General features: G+C 39.4%; 1 protein-coding gene and 1 long non-coding RNA gene across 3 annotated transcripts in view; one reads left to right on the forward strand and one right to left on the reverse strand.

Moving 5' to 3' along the window:
- The window catches only part of LOC138250347 (uncharacterized), a 105,745-nt gene extending 88,846 nt beyond the window's left edge, over positions 1-16,899 (forward strand). For both annotated transcript variants that reach the window (XR_011194937.1, XR_011194938.1), the window contains 2 exons: positions 6,801-6,903; positions 15,939-16,899. This is a non-coding gene — a long non-coding RNA (uncharacterized lncRNA). The remainder of the gene's footprint in view (positions 1-6,800; positions 6,904-15,938) is intronic.
- The window catches only part of ANKRD10 (ankyrin repeat domain 10), a 74,724-nt gene that overhangs the window by 27,794 nt on the left and 25,299 nt on the right, over positions 1-21,631 (reverse strand). The window lies entirely within an intron of this gene.

Genomic DNA, 21,631 nt, shown 5'->3' on the forward strand with positions numbered 1-21,631 from the left:
AGATGTGATCCAATAAATCTTGGATACGATTGGACTTTGTAAAGACTGGCGTGATATTTAAGATTGCGTTCTTTTGAACTTTACTCACTTGAATTTTGACCTAGTTGACTGGTAATTAGTTAACATTGGAAACATTTTTAAAAAAGAGGTAAAAAAAAGGCCGGACCTCACATTATGCTAATGGATTTGAAAAACGTATTCTAGAGTGAGGCACCTTCACCTCCTATTGCTTGCTGCTTCAAACATCAGTCAAGTTGGACACTGAATGAAAACCAGTTATGAAATTCCAAGTGTAGTTTTCCTCTGGAGGCAAGGGTTAGATCCATAAAGAAACAGTTAATATTAAACCCAGACGATGGCGAATTAAACTGTCAAGAGGAGAAATGCCACCAAGTCGATGAAAAGCTTAATTCCTGGTATAATGTTTTTATATGTCCCAATTACCAGATGTGCAACTCCATATTCAACCCAAAAGGGTTTAATGTAGCATGCAGTAGTTAAACTATTCAAATTATATTTAAAACACAACTGGCTTGAAGCTCCATCCACGTGGAAATAAAGCCTGCTAAAAAATTTTGAACTGGCACCATTCTTAGCGTTACACCAAAGGAAGTGTCTCATGAGCAGTTTTGAAAGCTTTTCCTGGGTGTCTTGAAAGAGTTTGGAAAGAGGACTAACTTGCCACACTTCATGTTGTTTAGTGCTGCCATTGCAATTTAGATAACTTTTGCATCGCAAGAAATTTCCTAATGGGAAGAAAGTTGACTGTTGCTTTTAGTTGACAGAGATTGATATCAATGACTACTATTCTACCTAGTGGTGGTAGCGGACACTGCTTCCAAAGTTCTTAATTTAGAGCTGTATGGGCTGGTACTACGCACATGTCAAACAGCATGACTTCCTACCTTACCTGCATATGCACTGTTGCCTGTTCTGTCCTTTAAAAATATTTTGAGCTTACTGCAAAGGGGCAGGCCAGGGGAACGGTGTTAATGGAGAAAAGTCCTGTGAAGTAGGAGTAACGGGTCACCATAAAGATCAATTAATCCTTTTCCTGCATCCTGTTATCCCCACTCTAACGTTAAAGTACATTCACCACCACTGATGATAAAAAAAAGGTATTGGACAGTGCAAAAAGGTCATAATGAACCGCCACTTCAGAAAACCATTCGAGATGCCGAGATTCGACTCCAGCAAGATAGATACTCAAATAGTAGTTTGCGTATATATATATATATATATTTTTTTTTTTTTATTCAGATACAGATCCCACAGGCACCTGGGAAAAACTGTGGAATTTTCATTTAAGAACATTTTCCCCTGAAGAACACAGTGTGATGATCCAGGGGCACTGGGATTTAGCTCACTGATGGGTCTAGTTGTAATTAGGGCCACCATACGGTTTTCCAGGTTAAGGGGACTTTACATCTCTGGAGGCCACAGGCCTACATGGTTTATTCATCTAACTGAGTAGGAAAAGGTTATGCCCCAAAGGCAGTGGGGGTGGTTCAATGGAGAAAATCTGTGCATTTGTTGGGCGACATTTTAGTATTTCACTGCCAGTGCAGACTAGATCTCCAGGGCTGTTACAGCAAACTCCAGTGGCAGTTTGGCAGGTCAAGCAGCAACCCACCTGCACTGGCCAGATGTCCAGAGGTCTTTGTCCACCCAAAAAGGGAGGAGGCTGATCTTCTGTAGCAAGGTCTAGTAACAGAACCTGGACGAAGACCTCATGTCAAAAACCAGGAATGCGGGGTTCTTTGCAGAGAGGCCTAATTCCTAGGAATGAGACACTCATGAACAACAGCACAGAACAGTGAATTACTTTTCTTCGTTCTATAGACCAGCTCCCCCATCAGCTGAGTAAAGTGGATGCATTCTATCAGTAGAAAGTGGAATAGGTCAGAGCACAAATCTTACCAGTTAAGAACAATGAGAACACCTGCTTAGGTTATTTAAATTAGTAACGTATATTTCACTAAAGTTGAATACCAGTGGAAATATGGAATGTGCAATCAACCACATCCCATGCGCCATTGCCAGCCTGGAGAGTTGTAGGGAGTCAGCTCCTTCTTGTTCTGTGTCGGTCACTATTCGTCTGGGTTTCACCACTCATGAATGCCTCCAGTCCTATGGAGGCCACTTACACCCCCATACATTTATGTGATAGGACAAACCAGTTAGCCACATTCACACCACCAAGAGTCGGATATGGCCACAGGTTAACGAAAGGCAGAAAGAAGGTGCATGCCATGAGCTCAAGACCATTCGGCCACCATGCAAGATTGGGACAAAGGAAGGTTGGATTGGGACAGGGAGGACCTGATTTGGCAGGCAACTGATTACAACACTTCACCAGACTGAGTTTTGGAAATATGCAGAGCTTGGTACGGAGACAACTCCTATGCAGGACTCCTACAGTCCAAGATGTCTTAGCACTCTCCAGGTCGACAGGCTACTTAATTATAAGCAGCATGGTGGCAGGCTGATTGCCACTATACTCTTTGCAGGAGTTAAGGCTTTTGCAGAATCAAGGCGAGAATCACCAGGATTAAGTCAATAATCTCTGAATGCCTTAAAAAAAAAAAAGGGGTGGGGGGAATCACCGTGACACAAAGTCTGAAGCGGGTCCTGACTGTTAGGGCTAGAAAGGACTCTGGTACAGCAGTGAACTTTCTGCTGTAACAGTAAAAAGTTAGTCACCAGTGCCAGGATCTCAGAAAAGGTCAGGGGCATAAAGACCAAAAGGACATGTAATTTGCTGGTAGTTTTGGTTTCATATCACCCATGATGGTAGCCTTATACTTAGCAGGTGTGTGGGAATGCCCTCGAGGGGCTACTTGAAGAGCCAGGTCTTCAGCATCTTGCAGAAATCAGAAAGTGATGAAGAGGCCGAACGTGGAGTGCGAGGTCTTCCATGCTCTAGGAGCAATGCGCAAGAAGGCACAGCCTCCTAACCTGCTTTGTGTATGCATGCTAAGTGAGCCAGTGAGTTCCGCTGGGCCTACATGCCTGGAAGGTTGATGAAATTGCTACACAGCTGTTCTGGCAGGTGGGGGCCTATGTTGCGTAAGGCTTTGTATGTGTTAGTGAGGAGTTTAAATTGTGTTGGCTGAATTACAGGGCACCAGTGTAGTTATTTCAGGTGAGGTGTGATGTGAGACCATTGCGATAGGTCAAGGACCAGTCTGGCAGCTTCGTTTTGGATGGATGGATTAAAGTCTTTGTTTTGTTTGCTGTATAGAGGGTGTCCACATAGTTTAATTTGCCGATGACTGTTTTTCTGGTGGTGTTGGGTAGCGACTTGAATATCTTTTTCAGCATCTTCAGGGTGTGGCATCAGGCTGAGGCAACAGCACTAACCTGGGCAGACATGTCTAGCTTGCTGTTGATCCCAAGGTTTCCTTCTTGGGTCCTTAGGTGGAGGAAAGTCCTCGATTCATAGGCCACCAGGCAGAGACCCACAGCGAGGTATCATTCCGAAAAATTACCACTCAGCGTCGTTCGAGGAGAGTTTTCTGCATTTGGAGTTCATCCAGATGGCCACTTCAATGCAAGAGGTGAAGCCGTTTCTGGTGTTGGCTGCTTTGCCAGAGAGGGACAAAATCAGTTGTGGGTCATCAACACAGGTGAGATGTCTATGTTTGTGCAGATTAAGTCTTCAGCAGGGTCATGTAGATGTTGAAAATGGTTGGGCTGAGCGAGGACCCATTGCATGTTGACTGCATTCTTCCAGTAGGAAAAGCTCATATCCATATGAAGACAGCTAAGAAAAGTGCTTATCCATAGGAAGGCGGGTCCTTGGATGTCAGCTTCGTGAAGTCATCTGATGATTAGGATGATGATGGGATGGGAAATCTGCAGAGGAGACAAGCAGGATAAGGGCTGTGATCTCTCCTCTGTTGAAGATCATATAGTTGCTGCTATGAGTCCTGCCTGTGTTGTGCTTAGGACTGAATCCCGATTGGACGGGGTCGAGGAGTCAATGGTTGTTGAGGCATCTGTTGATGGCTTTCTCTAGGACCATGGCATGTATAAAATGGAAAATAGGCTCTATTGATGGAGGTGATGAGAAGGCGGGTGAGAACTTTGCAGAGGGAGGTTGAACCTTTGTTGAAGGAGTGGTGGGGACTGCAGCCCCACGGAGGTCGGACTGGATGGTCTTCATGATTGCTGTGGTTTCCTCTGTGGTGCAAGACTCCATGTTGTCAGGGTGTTTATTTTGTCTGATGATAGAAGGCTTACTGCATGATTGATGGGGTTTGGTTATAGGTCGAAGGTGGTGTAGAAGGCTGTGATTTTGTTGCAGAATAAATCTGAGAGGTCTTAGCACAGTTCTTGGGTTGGGGTGATGTTGCTGGTGATGGTGGATGCTGCTGTTCTTGATGATAGTAAAAATGAATTTGCTATTATTCCTTCCTTTTGGTTTCCCATATTTGCTAGTGGTAGCATATTTGGGTGGCTTTGAAAGCTCCTTGTCAGGTTGTTCTGGGCTGTCTCTCTATTGCCGTTCCAGTTGTTTGCAAAGCCATTTTTGTTGCTCCGAGTTTTTCTGTATACCAGCTGGCCTGCATTTGCTTTCGGTTTGACTTCTTTTCTGGGGGCCACGTGTATTGGCACAGCAATGATCCGGTTGTTGAAGTTATTTTTGTCATCAAATAAGTGGCCTGTATGCTCTGGTTGTGTTTTTTTTATGCCCAGTGGAGGGCCAGTCCACCTCAGGGTAGTTTGTTTCAGTTTTGGTGGTCAGGAATTGGCATGGTGGTTCTTCTATAGTCTGGAGTGTTGCTTGAGAAGCTGATAATGGAATGATTTGTCCAGGCGACATGGAGTGGGTTAAAACCTTTAGGAGTGGAAAGTGAAAGGAAATCTTTCGACCTGGTGTCTTCACTTATATTTTGTTACTCACATCACCAGTGTAAGGCCAGTGAGGGTAACTTCATCCACAGAGGGGAAGGTGGAAAGGCTGGATTGGAGTGCGTTTCTTGGTGGAGTGCTGGCTCCCTCATATGCAGAAAAAGCCATTGGAATTATTGCCAGCGGCAAAGGCAGCAATAGCCCTTTGATGTTTCTTGCCAATGAGGAAAGTCAATGACTGCTACAAGACACAGAGGACCACTAATTTGCAGTTCTGGAGGACACTAAAAATGGTAGCACAAGTGTGCATTTGACTCACCCCTGAAAACATGCTTAAGTTAAGACCACCCACAGCTTCAAATGGTTACTGTCAATACCCATGGCTTAAGCACAGTTGCATAAATGACAAGCTGAAAGAAGGGGAGGGAGGAAAAACAACTGAAAAGTCTCAAAGATCCAAAAAACGTAATCAGTGGCATGGCCCCTGCTAATATGAAACTAGCAAAATGCTGTACTTTGTGAACTTGTTCATTAAGGACAAAATCCAAATGGACACAACAATACTTGTTTAAACACGTGATAGTAAGGAATAAGAAAACAATGTATTAAAAATGATTCAGCAAAAATATGCTGAGTTCTAACATTCTGGGCACATCCATGGAAACATGCAAAACCAAAACTGGAGTCACTGAAAAAGTCTCTAAAATCTGTCATACCACTCGTCCACCTCCATCTGATTGCTTACAATTAAAAATATCCAGCAAGGAACAAAATTCAGATAAGAATATTGTTTGTATCCAATCTGAGATTATTAAAACAGCAGTAGTTTCCAGCAATTATTAGTGTGTTTAAAAAAAAAAAGCTAAATAAATATGCACATAAATTATATATAAGACACTGTAATGGTTGCAACTTTATAGCTCTAGCTAGGTCCTAGTTACCATAGGACATTGATTTTGTTTTGCAAATAAGAACTTTGGCACTGTTTGACGAATCTTCATCTGCCTCAGCTCCTTCCTAGAAACCTTTGGTGTGATCTATAAAGGGGTTTGGGGTGCTATGAAAAGGAGGGATCCCAAAACAATTTCTCCATGCAACTGACATAGGGATTTTTTTAACAGCACTACAGATAAACAGGATTTAGCTGGATTTGGCCTAAAGCTTGATCTTTACTCAGAAGTGCGCTTTTTTGTGATTTAGTGTACGTTCACATTCAGTATTTTTTGAGCAATAATGGTTCAAAATGTAAGAGATATCAAGGAGGTTGAGTCTGCAGGACCAACTTCAAATAAAGCAACCTGATTGGCGAAGGGATTTTCACCTGTCCCCACCCAGCAGTAGCTTTTGACCTGTGAGTTCAGCAGGAGTTTCTGCTTTGATTGGCTGGCCACAACAAAAAGAGACATGTTGCAGCCATCGTTCTAGGACAAGGGGACTCAGCCCAAGTATCCTGAAAGTTATCCTTTAAAAAAAAAAGAATTGTGGTAGTGTAGGGAGACTGATGCCCTCGAGCTTGTGTATGTACATATGAATGACCAAGATGATGCAATCCCGGGGGACTCTCGCAGGACCTAGTGGTAGGTCGGTCACCTACACATGATTGGATTCCGGGCTCTGAGGCCAACCCCACACCAGGCATAGCCACTGGTTGGGGGGTGGGGGGCAAGGGAGGATGTTGAAGTGGTAGTAACATATTGCTTGCTTTAGACTGGAATTTCAATGAAAACAAAATCAAAGGTTAAAGCAACATTATAGATAGGTGAAACTAAGTTAATGTGTAACATTTTTAACTCCCGAATGCTAGTGATATAGGCAGATTAAAGGTTATCTCCAACTATAACTAGTGAATTTCAGTGTTTTGTTTTTAGTTTCAAATGTTAAATTTTAATTAACTTTTTCATGCAAGCTTCTCACTTTAATCATTGTTTTTTTTTTTTTTTCAGAGGTTAAATATATACTGCAATACCATGGACATGATTTGAACATTTCTATATAACCTAAGGAGACAGGTGCAAGACCAGCAGCAATAGCTCCATCAGCTTAAAGGTCTGTAACTTTTGTTGACAACCTCATTACTTGTTCTAAGCAAGCTTGTTAAATTACAAAAACACTATCATTTCATAAAGAGCAAATTGTGCATATTTGCTATTTGTTCAATAAGTGTTTATCTATTCTCACAAATATATTACACACCCCTTTTTCTAAACAAGCGAGAATGATGGAAATAATAGATAAATATAAGTAAATGTTGAGAATACATTGATCAACACATGTTTGTCTGGTACTCGGATAATTTAATAGAACATAGAAACAATATTCAAAATTAAATATCGGAACTTAGTTGTTTCAAGGTAATGCATTACAACTGAAACAATATGAACGAAAGGAGAGTACGACAGTGAAATCATCACTGCTTGAAAGAATGTGTGTTATGGTTTCAAACATGCCCTTTGAAAAGTACTCCGGAAAGTCTCCCACTTACAATGTCACATGTTGGAGAACGCAGAGCATAGCCTGGAAACATGAAAATTAAACATTTTCATTTTATTTGTTAACTGTAAATAAACAGTGCATCACTTTATTGAGATAAAAATACATTTCTACATACAGTGCAAAGTTGTGATTCAGAAGCAACCGGTTTTATAACAGAACATATTAAGGATGAACCTCCCTCATTTTACCAGCTATAGAAATAGACTGAGGTGGTAAAAAAAAAAAAATTCATAATAATAATACATATTTACGTTTATCTAACTAACTATCTAATAATGTGTACTCTTCCTAAATGTGTTGTAGACGTTGCCAGTTATAGTTTACCCAAACGGTCTCAGAAAAATTCAGCACTTTTCTATCTTAATATATTTCAAGCATTCCTCGGCCCCAAAAGACAGCAATGCTTCAGATTTTGGAAAGGGTTTAAAGAATGCAAGCAGAAACACAATACATGAAAACTGCACTCATCACCTTAAAGATCAGCTTTCTAGCTGCTAGGTCTAACAAAACTACCCAAAAATCCTAATCGTACATTTTAACTATGTAAGGAAACTCTTAAAAGAAGAAAAAAAGAAAAAAAAAAAAAAAACACTCTTTACAAATACATTAATACCTGCAACTCAAATCTGTATCAAGTGCAACAATTCAGCACAGTCAGTGGAATGTCGGCCGTATCAGACAAGGTTTAATCTGCAAAACAATGTGTTACCACTGGTAAGGTCACATCTCTATAAGAGACAACAGATTGAAGACGACCCAAAACCAGAGCTAAAAAGAAGGTGCACGTTCTGCACCACACATCTTGTGAGGGCAGTGCAAAATAATATGTGCAGATTTAAGTAACTCAGAAATATGAATACATTAGAGAGGCTGATAAAACGTTAGTATAAAGTGTTTCAAAAAGAGGGATGCATGGGGCACAATATTCACATTTAATTTAGGAAGCAGGCGAGATTAAATTGATTTTTGTAGGGGCAAAGATTTAACGTAACCAAGACAGTAAGGTTGGCTATGTAACTGTAAATTAGACAGTTTCTTTCAATATCCGTCAAGTTGCAAATTAAAACTAAAATCCTTATCTATTACAATATTCTAAAGGAGATGGTGAAAACTAGGGTTCACACCAGAGTTCTAGCAAGAGGCTGTAAAACCTAACCAACTTAAACACAGTGACTAGAAAGAAGATTGTTCTAAAAGGGGGGGAAAAAAAGATCAGCCACACATTAAGTTTGCATAGATGCACGTACAAGTTCCAGAACTTCATACAGGAAGCCCTCTTTTTTTCCCCACTTGTAGCACCAGTAAGTTCGCTTTTCCAAAGTTCAATAGAAATATAAATGAGCATTTTGGATTCCTGGTGTAGCACAGAAAATTAGTTCACAGGAATCAAGGTTTTGAAAGTCTGTGCTACAGGCTAGATTAAAGGAGGGAAAGAAAAATTGATTATTTTCCAGTTCTGGTGATAGTTAATGATGACCTAGAGAACACCAGCATAAGAAGGGGAAAAAGTGTGCACTTTTTTTTTTATGTTTATACGGTGCAGAGCATTTCCTTTTGGTTACTTTGGAGCTGCATAATGGCAAAAGTCTGATGTTGTAAGTATGGGTAAACATGACATCCAATTGGCATGAAGTGGCAATCGCTAATCCAATCTGTGTGGAGTCCAGCTATAGAAGACAGGATTTTCAGGAATAGGTTAAACATTTTATTTTCTCGATTCCTCAGCAGTGTGCTTATTAGCCAGAAGTTGAGCCACCAGACTCCTACTGATCTGTTGGATGAAAATTTCTGCTATTGAACACCAGTCAAGTGTATGATTTTGACAACATTGGACATTCTGGAAAATGCAGATGACTTAACTGGATCCCAACATCATTAGCAGCTTTGGAGCTGTTTTGATAGGTTTATGTGTTTCCAAATTAAAGTACACTTTGGTAAACCGATTTTAAAGCCTTCGCAACTCAAATCTTTTTTCCCCCCCCCCCCCCCACCAAATGTGACCACAGCCGTGCTCTGCCATTAGCAAATTTCTTATTAATTCTACATAGTTGTTGTCGAGGAAATTGTATCACTGATGAGCATTATGAGGTTTTCCATGCTTTAAGTGGGATGCAAGGTTGCTTGCCTTGGTTGAAAATCAAGTTGATGTGTGCAAAGAGTTACGTTTCATTCAGCTTCTGTTTTTGCTTCATTCAAGCAGCTGAAATTCCTTCACCTGTAAGACGAGAATGTGATGCCCCACATGGATACTGACGTTTGGTTCTGTGGCTCATTTTCCAGCTAAAAATGAATTTGGGTATCAAGTGTACATCTGTAGCCTTACCAAGTAATTCTAAAGTAGCTGTGCCCATAGCATGGATAGGTATATTAAAAAGGCAGGCACAATAGAAAGACCCTGTGGTAAATATCACTACACATCAACGTTATGGACAAAATGCAATCTAGTTGGTTGAGGTTTGAACGTGAAGATCATAAAATTATTACACTGCACACAATTCAAATCTAATGCAATCTTTGAGACTAATTAGTAGGATTTTAGGGTCTACAATGCCTTAGACTGCACAAAGGTCTACAATCAAGGAACTGAACTTCCTTTAATGATTTAATGAATGTATGAGTTCCTCTCAGATGTTATTCAGGACAGTATCAGTGACACTGGCTGTCATGAACTAAGGTGAACTGTGAAACAAGATGTAGTACAATTGCAGGTGCTTTTGGAGATACTTTACAACCACCTTTTCTGTATAGCTTCCCATCAGTCCACTAATCAAGATAAGTTACAGCAACACTCAATAGTAGATTTGCAATATACGTAGAGAATGAAATTGCTTCAGACATGCAGCTGTGCATGGCTCCACTAGCTGGTCAGACACTTATGTCCTGGACTGGAGCTGACAAATTCTCTTTGGTTACTAGGTGAAAGTGTGCCGAGGCAGTGGAATGCAAATGGGAGGGTTGGATGAAAGGTTCTATTAGAAACGGACATCACCCCATACTTTTTTTTTTTAAGAATAAAGCTAAATTACATTCTGCTTGGTCATATGTGTGTACTTTTTAAAGACAGCTGATTGGGTATGTCCCGGGTGGTATTGAAAATCTTATTCATTTTGAGGCATCTTGTTGTAGGCCTTTTTTTATTTCTCGTAATTCTTCCTATGTCTCTTGCACTGAAGCTTGCCTTCCTCTGATCTACACCAATGGTGTGAGATACTGTAAAATTCAAGACTAACTCATGGTCAATAATAGTATACACACCAACAATTGAAGAAACTGGTTTAACCCTCTGAACTATGTTCAGTACATTTCAAAGAAAAAGCATGCTGAATCATGCATTTCAGGCCAGAGCAGGATCACACCACCAACAGAACAAAGAAAATCATAAACCTTGCTACTAACACACAATGAGTCAATGAACACAAATAAACATGTTCTCTAGTTAAAATGTTTACCTCCGTGAGGAAGGCCTCAATGAGGAACACACTCAAACTATGCCTCAAGCTCTAGGTCCAAATAAAGTATGTGTGCCAATCTACAAGGTTAGAATGTAGTCAATTCAGCGTCAGTGGTTTATGTGACCAATGCAAAAATGGAAATGGCACCCTCCTACATGTGTTTTAAGTGCTGTACCCTTCTGCAAGAAAAGGTTACTGAACACTAATCTTGTCTAGAACTTGACCTCCCTTTGTCTTTTCATGCTTGTACAGCTCGGCAAGGTTGACACTGTGTTAAACCTATGCTTAAAGACTTTGCTGTACAAATGGCAAAAGACTTTGTCACTATCTAGCTCGGCGTGGATAGCACTGTGCTGATCCAATGCTTAAAAACTTTGCTAGATAAACAGACATTTGAGGTGAGCAAATCTAGAGTGTCGCTGGTGTTGCAGGGTGCTCCTTACTAGAGCTGCTCTCCACCAAAACTTGGGAACTACCCAGAGTTCTCTATTCTCTTTTTTTGCATATATATACACACACAGAACAACTGACAAGACACTGTGTTTCCTAATAAACTAAGATCTTCCTCAAAATACTGTGACTGAATTAATAAATCCGTATTAATGGATCCTTCTTGGGCACAACAAATGGTGTGCAGGAGATGAGCGGTTCAGCATGCTTCAATCTACCACTATGTGCTGGAACCCAACTTTGTGCAAAAAGCCAAAAGGTGCAAAGTGCGCCAGAAAACCTATGATGTCATTTTATTGGTTTTACATTAATACATTGTTTTAAACATGAATAATTAGATCATATCTTGTTTACTGGACAGAAGCTAAAAAGCATACCTGAAACGTTTTATTTTAATTTTTGAATGCTGATCAGGTATAGATGAAAGGAATATGACTTTCACAACTAAACACTGCTCCACCTAAATAATATTTATTAATAAAGATAGTAAATTAGGCTTTTAGATGGAATATATATATTAACTGTTGAGAAACAGATGATATCAAAGGGCAGGCATACGTCCTACATTACTCACTTATGTACAGGATCAGACTATGGGACAACAGAAACGAACTAATGGGAGGCCGTTTAGTTTGATTTCTTTCTAAAACCTTACCCATCAGCAAAGATGGTAATTTTGTTTTAGCAGCTATCTAGAAACTGTTAAAAAAAATAAAAATCCAACACCACGTTTTGTGAAAGGTAAAGCATGTTACATGTCCCTATGCCTGCCATACACAAAGGATTTAATTTGATGTTTTTTGTTAAGGGCACAAATGCCAATGGTTGTTCTGGCACTGCAGACATTAATTGGATAGAGTGAAACATTGAAGCAGCTGGAAAGATGAAAATAAGTGGGATTTCAGGACTTTGAAAAACCTAAGGAGACGTGGTTTTGAGCAGAAGGCCAGCTGGAGGTCGTTCCAGGCTTGGACAGTGATCACAGAGAAAGCTCTAAAGGACTTTGGAACCGAGCCAAATTGCAAGCAGAAGAGTGCAGAGGTCTAAAGGGAAAATTCCTATTGAACAGCGAAAATAAAAGAGTCCCTGAGTGGGCTGCCTTGTTCAAAAACAGAGTGCTTTAAAACAGGCATCTCTTTTGAATGGGGCACTAGTGCAGAGTATTATGAGCAGGGATACTAGAAGGGCCCAGACGGAAATACGTTTCTGGATATGGAGAGCAAAATATAATTATCATAAAAAAGGACTTCTACATTCACAATGTTTTCAGCAGGACAAGGGCTAGCCCCTAAAGAATGAGGCTACCATGATGAGGACCAACAAGATGGGTTTCTAAACACCAAGACCTTGGTTTTACCAGTTAAGTCAAAGTGAATTGATGCTCATCCAGTCGGCCACCACTACCATACAGCATTTGAAGTTATCTTGGAGAGAGTTAAGGCCATCTTCCAAATGAAGGATGAGCCAAGTATCATCACTGTGGCAGAAAACTGGAAGCTGAAAGCCACAATTAGATATGCCATGGGTGCCACATAAAGACAGAAAAGGGTAAGATTGAGAGCAGTCGCTTGTGGCAGTCAACACCAGAGGAGCATGAAAGAGGAGCGGTCACCATCAAACACCCATATGAGATGAAGTCATCAACTGCACAACTAAGAGGGAGTTTACTTTAAACTGACCACCTAAAGAGGAACAATTTAGGTCCACAGCAGTGAAGCTAGGAAACAGATAATCAGTCCAACAACACTCCCTCACTCACATTGCAACAGGAATATGTACCTTTTCTTACTCAGCAGTAAGACATGTAGTGAAACCCACACATTACCCTCCACCACCTAATATGTCTAGCATACACAATTTTTGAATGCACAAATCACTTTTAAAGAGGTATGTGAAGTGCTGCTTAAAGCGTACACTTAAAAATAAAAAAAACAGTGAAAATATAAACTTGAAGCAAAAATGTGTTGACAATAACAAAACGTCAGGTGAACATTTATCACAGACAATAAGAGCAGTAACTCTGGAAAATGTAGTTTACTAACAATACATACAACATGTCAAGTGTTAGGGTAACTTGTTCCTTTACACCATAATAACCTTCTAAAGTGGTAGGGAGAGGGGAGTCCTACTGAAATGTCAATAAGGTTAGGTTGTTTCTGTTGTCACAATACACACTGTATGTAGAAATGCACCAAATACTGTGAGAATTTTCTTACTATGATCCACATTACATTATCACATAATAGCTTAAAGTTCATGTTCACCCTCAATGCCATAAGACTAGGTAAAAAGGCAATAAACCACAATTTTCAGTTATACTTTCATTTATGGTCATAAAAATATCCTGATCTGAGCTGATCTACTGTTAGTTTAATAAATAGAGGCAATACTGTAAATAATTATAAGCAAAGCATGCACATCTAAAAGAGGCTATAACTGTATACCTAGATTAGCATTAAAACCAATCACCGCAACAAATACCTCAACAGTATGCCTGGTGTGCAGAAAGGTAGCGATACTGAACATTCAATGCCACAACTGAAAGGTTTTCGAAGAAGCACCTGTGGCAGATTCAGCAGTTTCTATATGGGATGCTCCCCTTTCTAGGATTACTTGAAAAAATCAAGTCAATTCGAATTACGTAGCTGTAAGACATTGACATGTGTAGTTTTCACAGTTTAAGAATCTATTTGATTTTAGAACGGGCAATGGTGCATTAAAAAAAAAATACAGGTAAAGCTTAAATTAAGGGATCACATTTGCAGGCAACAATTAAGTTAAAATACATCTACATTCAAAAGCAGTGCTTGTGCACCTTCTACCATTAGGGGTGAGAAGAAGCTTAAGGCATCATCTGTTAACCCCTACATAAAATAAGATATGCAAATACGCATTTAGATTTCTGGTAATACTCATCTTAAAGTGGTTTTATTCTTACACATAAAACTGTTTAGGTTTTAAATCAGATAATTTTAAAAACTTGGATTACCAATTTGGTAAGCAGTAATTAAATAGCTTAGTTTAAGGAAGCCAAAGGTATCAAAGCAGTTTCAATTTGTTCACATATAAGGATAAATGAGGACTGGGGGTGTAGCTTTGGTGAAAATTGTCCTGAAAATAAAAAACATCAACGGGATCATATTATTAGATTAACTCTTTGGTGTCCTTACAAAATCATTTACAAAACAGATGTGCTCACAGACTCTCCTCCACCCCCAATTTGTTTTCAACAAAACACACACAAAAATAATTAGTCCTTCCACATGTACCTTTAGAGCATTTTTTTTAAAAACTCAGCAAGCATATTTTTCTGAAATGACATAAGGACTTCATTCCCACATGGCCATCTTTTGATCAATTAGGGCAGTGTTCACGTCAACCTGGAAAACCTTCAGCACTAAGTTGCAACTTTACACTGCTTCATATTATTCGAAAACACCCTAACAGTCTAAAGAATAATCAAATGTTTCTGCCTCAGAAAGAAAATGAAACTAGTTTTCCACAACATAGCAAAGAGATTTAGAAATAATATTACAGATATCTGGTAAAAACAGCTATATGACCTAAACATGGCCTATATAGGAGGAAGACTAAAGATTAGACCTCTAGAATCTACTTACTGTGATAAATAGATGTGGGTCAAAGATATAAAAGCAACTATAAGAGTTTTGTAATTAATTTGGCCAAAGGATACAAGAAACAAAGGTTAAAAAAATTAAACCAGCTCAAATGGCCAGACTGAAATAATTTTGTGTCACTAGTATGCATAAGTGGTGCCTGCCAGGTATTCATGTTCAACTCATTCAAAGAGCAAGTTACTCAGGCTTGCCAACATGAGCAAGCTCATTTCAGATATCATATAAAGCTTGAATGATCGTTACATTCGTAGCTAAATGTAAAACCAAAAAGGTCAAGCATTCGCTTCTAGGGAGGGTTTCTGGTCCATACTACTTATTCACAAATGCGTTTTGAATCCGAAGACTGCCTCACCTGCTCACTAATAGAATACAACACCTTACTCCAAAGCGTTGCTCAAATTCTGCATTGTCTTTTCAGCTCATTTCTGCAATACTATACCTAGAACTATCCCCCCCACGTACCAAGTTAACTAAATATTTTGTCTTAGATCGCGATTATCCTAATTTACCCAGATGTTCCCTCACAGACAGTATTTCAGGTATTAATGCATCTGTCTAAACATTAATAAGACCAAAACTAATGTGTGCTTGCTCGTCTTAATTCTCTAATTTCAAAAAGCGAATAGGTAGAGTAGAGTGAGTTATTAAACCCTATGCATACACTTATTATAAATGGATAACTCATTAAGGATTGGTGAATACAGCTTATGTTCATTTTACACAAATGCTTTACTGGCCTTCACTTTAATGTGTTGTTGATGGTATTATGCAGCTTGCTATCACACGTAACCTTCCACTCTTCAAGATAAAGCCATAGTACGGTTATCAAATTTGATCGAATGTCTTCACTTTGACTCGTGCTGACTTGACATAGGTGGTTCACCTTATTTAAATGGAAAATCTGAATATCTGATCTTCAAACATCTTTCTGCTCAGTGTTTAAATTTTTATGCAGGCAGAACTGTTAAAAATGCAGTTGAACTATTTGTGATTTGTCACCCGAGCTTTGCTAGTGTCCATGATGGTTAATGTTTGATTCCATCCGCAGGTAGACTGTGAAGTTTGGTGTTTCTTGGGAGTTCAGAATATAACCTGGGAACCGTGATCTCCCTTGCTCGCTTCATAAGTCAAAAGGTTGTCCTGGAACAAGGTGATAGTTCAGCTAAATTTAACAACTAGAGCCACAGAGATCCGTATGCCTATATCCAAGGATATATTCACTATGTTGTATCACATGTGATTGTGTCCCTAGTTCGATGAGTCATGATCAGCCAACATGTCACTTTATCGATAGTGCAAATATGTTAACTGGTGCTCCACATGATCTAGTTGCTAAACATTCTATAACACAGAAGGACATCTCTTCACATAAATTCTGTGCATGTTGGGTCGTTTTTATGATTCATCCTGTATGTGGACTCTTTTTGGTGTTATATGTACCTTTAAAGACTACATGCTGAAAATGAGTTCCAACTCTTAGTATTGCTGGCCAAGGATTACAATAAAGCTCAATGCCTCTGCAGTTAGGACTCTACTGAAGACAGCAAAAGTATTTAAAACTGATGAAGCCCCTATGAGATGTCTGTAACCACCGCACAACAGACAGTGATGTCTGACAGAATTGGCCAAAAAGTGAAGAAACTACAGCACTGTGTTCAGATTCCATACCCTCTGCTTCTCTGAAACGGACTTACCAATTTAGGTTTCTGTTTAGGTGTTATAAAAAAAACAAATGGGCCCTTTAACACTTCATTTTGACAAACACATACTTTTGAAATAGGCTGAAAAGGAAATTACAGGCCTGATAATCATAGCATTATGCACTTAGATCATGGTGTAGATTATTTCCAATCTAATTGTACACTTTCATGTCATATTTAAGTAGCAGCCCAAGGTAATATATATTAGTAAATACATTTATAAAATACTCACTGGCCCATTTTTAGGTATTCTGTATTAATGAAATGGTTGTTTAAATAATAAGTTCTATCATGTCTTTTTTCAACACAAATGAAATAAAACGAGTATTCCTGCCAAGGCATTTCAGGAGGTTTATTCACATTTTAGCCAAGTGCCTGTGGCACACGTAAATGCAGTCAGGAACCTTACAAATCTGTATATTCTTGTTTCTAGACAGCTATACAATTCTGGGTGCTTCTTCGTTCAGACCTTCCCTGAAGGAAGGGGACTTCACTTATTTCCAGAAAAATCTTTCCCTTGAAATCCAAGATAACAAGCATTTGTAATGCAATGGGCCTCACGTTTGCTATTAGCATTCTAAATTCCTAACTGGACTTTTCTTGCCGCATACACCGAAAATGAAAAGTAAAACAGTTGACATAAGCGAGACGATTCAAAGCACCACAGCCGCCGTGAGTGCAAAGAGAGATGGAAAAGGAAAAAGAAGTTTGCTCGCAGTCTTGCTTATCGGCAAATATGCAATTATCCATGTAACAGGGTGGATGGCGAAGGAAGTAACAAAACTGCACTAAGGAGGGACAAAAGTAAAGCATTTAATCAATGATAAAGGATTTTTGAAAAGCTAGCCCATGAACGAGTGGGAGTGATAGTGATGGGCGTGCGGAAGGCATAGTTAAAAAATTCATAAAGGTCTGCTTTAGTTAAAGATCCACTGAGATTACAGCGTTTTCTAGGCACCATGTGGTGAAGATAGTCTACAGCATGTAGACATATTTATTTAACCAGGATAGATAGCGACCAGCAAATAATCTGATGTAATTTAAGGGCTTTTTTATTTTTATTTTATTTTTTAAAGATTTTACTTGGCATGCTGCATGGATGGTGAAGGGATATCGGGATGGTTTTCCCCCCACTTAAATCTGATGCATTTCATAACCTAAGTTTCAAAACAAAGATTTTTTTAGAGGTCTTAACCAGTGGAAGTTATAAAAGGCATCCAATCAGGAAGCACAAGGCCCATCAGGATAAAAAAAAGAATCTCGACATGGCTCTGGAACTCTTTTGTCTCATGAAGAGTGCTGCAGTTACATGTCTGCAGGAAACAAATACACAGAAGGTGATCTGGCTAAAGCTCCTATCAACTCACTAAGCAAACTGAGCTTCTTATAAAAGTTCCACTTTCCTAACTGAAGAGGAAACGGCAAAAGTAGCTCAGTGAGTACTCCTGTGTAATTAAATCACTGAAAAGGCCATAGATGTTTGTTCAGGGGACCCTACTGCTAACAGCTACAAAGTGATCTATTTTGTTGAACTCTGATCACTCTAGACTCATTTCACAGGGTCCTACACTACGGATCTTCATTAGACTGACACTTGCTCATTTCTACCAACCAATAATAAAGCAGCCAATTTACACAGTCACTGTGTTTTTAAAAAATGGCATTCTTCACACAGATATAAGTTTAAGGAAGTCTCTTACATGGAGGTCTTCGTTAGGCGGAAAAAACTATACATAGTATTTTTTCCAGCCTATCATTTAGAGTGCTCCTCTCCAAAGTAACATATTCCAGGTTTTACAACCTACAGGATACAGTATCGATGTTTGGTCACTAAGCTTTTGTTATGGACTTTATCGATACAATTGTGGCTGTTTTTAATAATTCTAACAATTCTATTCAAGATAAAAATGCAAATTTTCTCTGATCCTCTATTTGGTTCACATTCAGACAAACCGTGATGAAGACCTTGGTACCAGAAAGCCTGTAGAAAACAAGGGAATTCCACAAGTTCCAGTTGAAGGGATGTGTGAGAGGCCAACAGTGCTTTGATATTAACTATTTGAAGGTAACAAGTGCACTGTTCTTAAGAACTGCAACAAAAGCCCTGATCAGGTCAACTTTTGTTCCTATCCATCTGTCCCATAAACAAATGGTTTTGCAGTTCAGCACTTCTGTCAGTGGGGGAGGCAGTAGCACAGACATACTCATTTATGTTTACATGTCTTTGCCAAGTACTTTGAAACATCCACCATCCTATTATTAAAAGTGCAAAGGGGGCACAGTACGTTTTCTTTATACTACTTGTTTATTCATATTACCATTTTAGATATTTTGGGATCAATAAGCAAAGGCATGAAGAGTACTAATTGAGTAGTACCTTGCATATGCCAAAACACCTTTGTGACTAGGCCTATTAATATCAGAAAAGCAATCCTAGGCTCTGGATTGGGCCAAAAGAAGCTGTATTGTGGTTAAGGTAAGACCTCTTTACCAGTTGGATTACAGCATCTTGCCAGGTGGAGCTGAAGCAAAGAATACAATTATTATCCAAAAGCTTCTGAAGAAACTACTAGACCCGTTGGGTGGGGAGGTAATAAACCTAGCTAAAGGTAATGAGTAGACACAGAACCCCACGATGGGACCAAGTAGTTAGAAATAGAATGGCTTAGGTGCTGCTCAAAAAGAGAAGTCCCCACCAAAATCAACTTTACATTAAAGAAACACAGTACTTTACCAACATCTCTGGTTTAGTATCAGAGGTTAAAAGCCTCAACTGCTTTGAAGAGGAAACCTGAAATCTTTAAAAAGAGTAATATCTCATCGTGTTAATCTTTGATATCACCGTCCTTCCAAGCACATTAGGTTTTTTTACCGACCTAAGAAGGAAACGGTATTGGGAGGACTGCACAACCCACCCAAATGGAGCTTAAAGCTCAGGAGTCTTAACCGGAGCATGAGGTTCATTTGGTAAAGCAAAAGGGATAGTAATGGACTAACACACAATAAATGTACGAATAGTGAATGTAAGAATAGATTCCTCAGGTTAAGCTGTTGCTATGTTATGTGCATTTGTAAAGTGCATTATCATACATAAGGGTATCCTAGCGCTGAATAGGTGTATGCCTAGCACCGTCTAGGGGAGGTTAGTTATTTAAAAAGCCTAGCCTTCAGCTTTTTGCATAATTCAATTTAGAGAGGAGGAGGCTCCGAGGTTGTCTACGAGGATTTTCAATGCTTTAGGAGGGATATATGGGAATACCCATCCCCTTGAGCTGGTTATGTGCATGCGTGGGATGCATGCGTATAAGACTCCTGCAGGGCGGCGGTGTCTGGGTGGTTGGTAAGATGATGATGATTCTGTTCAGGTAGGTGGGTCCTAAGCTGTTTAATGCCTTGAATATGCATGAAGTTTGAAATGAGTGTGTCTGTTTATCAGAAGCCAGTGAAGATTTGACGTGTGGTGTAACATGAAGGTTGAGAATGAGTGGCTACTGAGTTCTGGATGGTTTGTAGTCTTCTGGTGAGTTGCTTGGTGATCACGGCGTAAAGTGATCCAGTAGTCCAACTTGCTGGTGACTAGGGCGTGAGTGAAGTTTTTCTGCATTGAGTCTTCATGTAAGCATGGTCAGAGAGACAGAGGAGAAAAGAACACGCTAGAAAAAAGCTCAGTTCTTTGATCCCTCTCTTCATATTGTTCCTCTTGAGATTTGTAGGATATTTGAATGATGATACAGAAGCTTGATTTTGGATTACACTCTGGCACCAAAGATGGGGATTGTGCCAATCTTTACAACAGAACAAACCACTCAGTCATACAATGATGTCCGGGATCTGTATTTTTTTCCCCTTTGTCCTTTTTGTAAACTCTTCAGGGTCACAGGAAAAACACTGTGAAACAATATAGCCAGTGCCTATTCAACCACTCACTAATAACCAAGTACTTTACTGATCATTCTTTTTGGAATTTTGAAAAACACTGCCATTACCCAATAGAAGTCCCACTATCAAAGATAATCAGAAGGGCCTTGGCTAATGGATGGTCAACCTCAGGTTTGCTTTATACTGCAGACCCACCCACGGTGAAAGATCACAGTCCTCCAGTATGATTCTTAAGATCCAACTGGGCAAGTCTGTGTCATAATCCAGAAACTTTAGGCAAACATGTCTCGGCATCAGGGGGAGACTAATGACATCTTCACAGAATTTGAGGGTGCAGAATAGAGAATTGTCAGTCTCTCTTAACCTTTCCAAAATTTTAGTCTATGGTCTGAATACCAGTTTAAAAATGTACGAGTGGCTTATAAAAAGGAACAACCACTAATCCATCACATTGATGGAAGACACACAAGTTGGATATCAGCCAAGTAAGAGTTAAGACCCTTCAAAAAGTGAGCACTAAGCATTAGCTTACTAAAGTATACACATGCTCCCTGAAGATCTAGAGACGTAGTCATGATCACAAAACAAGATAATTAATAGAATAAGTATGACCATTTATAATTCCATAGGGGGCTGGGAAAACTAGAAGCAATACATAGACAGGTTGAGGGGAAATCAGCACAGTTGATGCCATGTGCTAGGGACGTGGACACACCTCCCCTTTTTCTTTAATGCTGCATTTCAGATTCAACAATTTAATTTAAAATGAGCACTTATGAAAAACCACCTGCTCATCAAATCAGAATTAAGATAATGCATGTCTCCCGTTTTCAGACTGTCTGCATTTGATTGTGTACATTTCTGGGAGGTGAAGCCGGGTGATATTTTGACTTTATATTTCAAACTGTCAGTTGTCTTGGACTTTTACATTTGCTGGAATGCAAAGGCAACTTTATTAGCATCAAGTCACCCTTCTGTTGACGTAAGAGGGAAGATTGTTACCATTTAAAAGATTTGAATGTTGAAATACCATTTGTTTGGCATCAGTTAGTAAGTAATTTAACTATGAACTTCAACTAAAAATTGTTTAAAACGTGAGGCATGGAGAAGCCCTAATGGTAGTTACATCTTCCACCAGTTCTTGTCTTACCCTGAAAGATAG

This window comes from Pleurodeles waltl, chromosome 8, assembly GCF_031143425.1.
Source record: "Pleurodeles waltl isolate 20211129_DDA chromosome 8, aPleWal1.hap1.20221129, whole genome shotgun sequence".
NCBI lineage: Eukaryota > Metazoa > Chordata > Amphibia > Caudata > Salamandridae > Pleurodeles > Pleurodeles waltl.